Below are 6,000 nucleotides of genomic sequence, written 5' to 3'. Positions count from 1 at the left end.
AGTCACACGACGAGTGTTTAACTTTTTCAGGCAATCACAATATAGTATACTACTAACTATACTGGTGGTCAGTGTGGTCAGGTCACTGGTCAGTCACACTGGCAGTGGCACTCCTGCAGCAAAAGTGTGCACTGTTTAATTTTAATATAATATGTACTCCTGGCTCCTGCTATAACCTATAACTGGCACTGCAGTGCTCCCCAGTCTCCCCCACAATTATAAGCTGTGTGAGCTGAGCACAGTCAGATATATAATATATACATAGATGATGCAGCACACTGGGCTGAGCAGTGCACACAGATATGGTATGTGACTGTCTTGTACTCCTGGCTCCTGCTATAACCTATAACTGGCACTGCAGTGCTCCCCAGTCTCCCCCACAATTATAAGCTGTGTGAGCTGAGCACAGTCAGATATATAATATATACATAGATGATGCAGGCATGCAGCACACTGGGCTGAGCAGTGCACACAGATATGGTATGTGACTGAGTCACTGTGTGTACCGTTTTTTTCAGGCAGAGAACGGATATATTAAATAAAACAACTGCACTGCTGGTGGTCACTGTGGTCAGTCACTAAACTCTGCACTCTCTTCTACAGTATCAGCCTCAGGTCAATCTCTCTCTCTCTCTCCTAATCTAAATGGAGAGGACGCCAGCCACGTCCTCTCCCTATCAATCTCAATGCACGTGTGAAAATGGCGGCGACGCGCGGCTCCTTATATAGAATCCGAGTCTCGCGAGAATCCGACAGCGTCATGATGACGTTCGGGCGCGCTCGGGTTAACCGAGCAAGGCGGGAAGATCCGAGTCGCTCGGACCCGTGAAAAAAAACATGAAGTTCGTGCGGGTTCGGATTCAGAGAAACCGAACCCGCTCATCTCTAGATTATATGAGTGACCGCATCCAAGTAGGCACGTCAAACAGTCCGTACGTATACTGGCAGGAAAAAGAGGCAATTTGGAGGCCCTTGCAGAAACTGGCTTTATTCTACCTAAGTTGCCCTCCCTCCAGTGTGTACTCCGAAAGAGTGTTTAGTGCAGCCGCTCACCTTGTCAGCAATCGGCGTACGAGGTTACTTCCAGAAAATGTGGAGAAGATGATGTTCATCAAAATTAATTATAATCAATTCCTCCGTGGAGACATTCACCAGCAGCAATTGCCTCCAGAAAGTACACAGGGACCTGAGATGGTGGATTCCAGTGGGGACGAATTAATAATCTGTGAGGAGGGGATGTACACAGTGAAAGGGGTGAGGAATCGGAGGATGATGATGAGGTGGACATCTTGCCTCTGTAAAGCCAGTTTGTGCAAGGAGAGATTGATTGCTTCTTTTTTGGTGGGGGCCCAAACCAACCAGTCATTTCAGTCACAGTCGTGTGGCAGACCCTGTCGCTGAAATGAAGGATTTGTTAAAGTGTGCATGTCCTGTTTATACAACATAAGGGTGGGTGGGAGGGCCCAAGGACAATTCCATCTTGCACCTCTTTTTTCTTTCATTTTTCTTTGCATCATGTGCTGTTTGGGGACAATTTTTTTGAAGGGCCATCCTGCCTGACACTGCAGTGCCACTCCTAGATGGGCCAGGTGTTTGTGTCGGCCACTTGTGTCGCTTAGCTTAGTCACACAGCGACCTTGGTGCGCCTCTTTTTTTCTTTGCATCATGTGCTGTTTGGGGACAATTTTTTGGAAGGGCCATCCTGTCTTGATTGACACTGCAGTGCCACTCCTAGATGGGCCAGGTGTTTGTGTCGGCCACTTGTGTCGCTTAGCTTAGTCACACAGCGACCTTGGTGCGCCTCTTTTTTTCTTTGCATCATGTGCTGTTTGGGGAGTATTTTTTGGAAGGGCCATCCTGTCTTGATTGACACTGCAGTGCCACTCCTAGATGGGCCAGGTGTTTGTGTCGGCCACTTGTGTCGCTTAGCTTAGTCAAACAGCCACCTTGGTGCGCCTCTTTTTTTCTTTGCATCATGTACTGTTTGGGGAGTATTTTTTTGAAGGGCCATCCTGTCTTGATTGACACTGCAGTGCCACTCCTAGATGGGCCAGGTGTTTGTGTCGGCCACTAGGGTCGCTTAGCTTAGTCACACAGCGACCTTGGTGCGCCTCTTTTTTTCTTTGCATCATGTGCTGTTTGGGGAGTATTTTTTGGAAGGGCCATCCTGTCTTGATTGACACTGCAGTGCCACTCCTAGATGGGCCAGGTGTTTGTGTCGGCCACTTGTGTCGCTTAGCTTAGTCACACAGCCACCTTGGTGCGCCTCTTTTTTTCTTTGCATCATGTGCTGTTTGGGGAGTATTTTTTTGAAGGGCCATCCTGTCTTGATTGACACTGCAGTGCCACTCATAGATGGGCCAGGTGTTTGTGTCGGCCACTTGTGTCGCTTAGCTTAGTCACACAGCGACCTTGGTGCGCCTCTTTTTTTCTTTGCATCATGTGCTGTTTGGGGAGTATTTTTTTGAAGGGCCATCCTGCCTGACACTGCAGTGCCACTCCTAGATGGGCCAGGTGTTTGTGTCGGCCACTTGTGTCGCTTAGCTTAGTCACACAGCCACCTTGGTGCGCCTCTTTTTTTCTTTGCATCATGTGCTGTTTGGGGACTATTTTTTTGAAGTGCCATCCTGTCTGACACTGCAGTGCCACTCCTAGATGGGCCAGGTGTTTGTGTCGGCCACTTGGGTCGCTTAGCTTAGTCACACAGCTACCTCATTGCGCCTCTTTTTTTCTTTGCATCATGTGCTGTTTGGGGACTATTTTTTTGAAGTGCCATCCTGTCTGACACTGCAGTACCACTCCTAGATGGGCCAGGTGTTTGTGTCGGCCACTTGGGTCGCTTAGCTTAGTCACACAGCGACCTTGGTGCGCCTCTTTTTTTCTTTGCATCATGTGCTGTTTGGGGACAATTTTTTGGAAGTGCCATCCTGCCTGACACTGCAGTGCCACTCCTAGATGGGCCAGGTGTTTTTGTCGGCCACTTGGGTCGCTTAGCTTAGCCATCCAGCGACCTCGGTGCAAATTTTAGGACTAAAAATAATATTGTGAGGTGTGAGGTGTTCAGAATAGACTGAAAATGAGTGGAAATTATGGTTATTGAGGTTAATAATACTATGGGATCAAAATGACCCCCAAATTCTATGATTTAAGCTGTTTTTGAGGGTTTTTTGAAAAAACACCCGAATCCAAAACACACCCGAATCCGACAAAAAAATTTCGGTAAGGTTTTGCCAAAACGCGTCCGAATCCAAAACACGGCCACGGAACCGAACCCAAAACCAAAACACAAAACCCGAAAAATTTCCGGTGCACATCACTAGTTATTACACAATCACATCTTAAATACTCGCTTAATAACTCTAGTATCTACTATATACAGTATAAACAATACTTTTAGGTAAGGATTATCCCACTATAAATAAACTCTAAGTGCTGGCCAGGCACTGTCAGAAGGCTATGCCTTAAATAAGTTTATGCAGAACTGCAATTAGTTCATGAACGTGTCGCTGTAGTTCCTGCAACCTATATTTGTCCTTTCAACAATTGGCGAAAGTAACGGTATTATTCCTGCGCTGACTAAGTTGTTTTTGTCGCTGCCTTCTGGCTATGTGAAATCCGAGGTGACTGCCGGTAAAACTTGAATGTAGCAAGCCCGGGCTTGGGGATGGCACTTGTCGACCTGAAGGCGACGTTTACACTGCGCTTCCTCTCCTCACTTAAGTAGGTCCTTAGCTGACTTGTCACTGTTAGTAATGTAGGCGGGTAGTTATCCCACGGTAGGCTATGGGAATGTTCACAAACCTGGTACAGGGCTGGTGAGTGGCAACAATCACACCCGCCGGTATTACTTTGCGGAACACCGGGCGCCTAACTCAGAGTCTGCGGGTATTAGCCTTTACTGATCCCGTATCCCAGCTTAACGGTCTTTGCGTTGCACTGCACTATGCACTGTCCAGCGGTGAATACAGCTGAATTACTACTAATAGGCTAATTCCATAGGGACAGTGTATGGTATTCTGGACGGGGAGCCTGTAATTGACTGCTGGTGCACACTAACGGCTTGTAGTGGTCCCTGTGCTATCTCACCAGACGGATTATATATGGTCCTTCCTGACGCTGCAGGGTTGATCCTCTATTCAATCGTCTATATTTCAAGTACAGTTAATAATGCGCAGGAGAAATATAGCACCATTGGGGCCTGAATGTGAGCTTTACTAGGGACCATTCATTCATTTACCTTGTCCCAGTGGGTGCGGCTGTGCATAATTTCCTGTGTCGATATAGTGTCGTCCACCCCGCCTCCTTGCTGTCACTCAGAGCAAGGGCGATATGGCTGCTATGGCACTCCTATTATCGGCTCCGCCTCGTTGGGTGGCTCCACCACGCCTCCGGTCCCCTCCTCCCGGACTTTGACTAGAATTGGAGAGACCTCAGCCGCTGCTCCCGTCCGCTCCATCTCCCTCACTCGACCGCCCGTCCAGCTTCCTTCTCGTGCCGCCTACGCAGCTCCTCTCCTCTTCAGCGGCGCCCGCAGTTCCTTAACCGCTCTCTCACGAGCGGCCGGTGAGTCCAGACCGCGCTGGCGCTGGCCGCTCAGTTCAGGGCCGCTGCTGCCCGCGAGTCCATCTCCCCTGCTTGTATAGTGAGGTAGTCACTGGCCGGGGCAGGTGTCCCTTCTAGACTGGGGTTACTTACTGGCCCGAGCTGTGAAGGGAATATTTTGCAGGCTGCCTCTCCCTCTGTGAGGGCTATGGTTATTTTCTTCCCTCAGTGAGGGATCCACAGTGCTAAAACACTTCTGAACAACATCCCCCCACACAGCATCTTATTACCGTTGTCCTGTACATTTTAATAAACCAGGGTGTTACAAATTTAATAAGCAATGAAACTAGTTATAGAACCATTACGCTAGCTGTTGGGGATGGCGAGTGTACTTGCGATATATCATTTGCCGATGTAACGAGCGATATATCACATAGGGCCTAATTCAGAGTTGATCGCAACCGCAAATTTGTTAGCAATTGGGCAAACCCATGTGCACTGCAGGAGGGACAGATGTAACATGTGCAGAGAGAGTTAGATTTGGGTGGGTTATTTTGTTTCTGTGCAGGGTAAATACTGGCTGCTTTATTTTTACACTGCAATTTAGATTTCAGTTTGAACACACCACACCCAAATCTAACTCTCTCTGCACATGTTATATCTGCCCCACCTGCACTGCACATGGGGGCTAATTCAGACCTGTTCGCTCGCTAGCAGTTTTTTGCAGCGCTGCGATCAGATAGTCGCCGCCCACCGGGTAGTGTATTTTAGCTGTGTAAGTGTGCGAACGCTTGTGCATCCGGGCGGTACAACTAAATTTTGTGCAGTTCCTGAGTTGCCCTGAACTTACTCAGCCGCTGCGACCACTTCAGCCTGTCCGGGGCCGGAATTGACATCAGACACCCGCCCTGCAAATGCTTGGACACGCCTGCGTTTTTCCAAACACTCCCAGAAAACGGTCAGTTGCCACCCACAAACGCCCTCTTCCTGTCAATCTCCTTGCAATCGGCTGTGCGAATGGATTTTTCGTAAAACCCATCGCTGAGCGGCGATCCGCTTTGTACCCGTGCGACGCGCCTGCGCATTGCGCTGCATACACATGTGCAGTTCTGACCTGATCGCAGCGCTGCAAAAAACGCTAGCGAGCGATCAGGTCTGAATGACCCCCCATGGTTTTGCCCAACTGCTAACAAATTTACTGGGGGATCAACTCTGAATTACCCCCATAGTCCGTACCAAGCCCGAAATACAGTAGGAGCCGGCTCTATGAGTGCCTGGGACCCCCAGTATATATGCTGCCAGTAACCAAGTCTACACAAGGCATTTCCCAGTCATATTCAGAGCAACCCCCATCATTTCATAAACTTGTCTCCTGCGATAAGTAATAGTCTCCCGGTCAAAGCGACAAGCTGCTCTCAGGCTATTTCCAGGGGAAGTCAATAGGTTTTCACTTGCAAT

Source organism: Pseudophryne corroboree, chromosome 2 (assembly GCF_028390025.1).
Source record: "Pseudophryne corroboree isolate aPseCor3 chromosome 2, aPseCor3.hap2, whole genome shotgun sequence".
NCBI lineage: Eukaryota > Metazoa > Chordata > Amphibia > Anura > Myobatrachidae > Pseudophryne > Pseudophryne corroboree.
Note: the sequence above shows the minus strand (reverse complement) of the source record.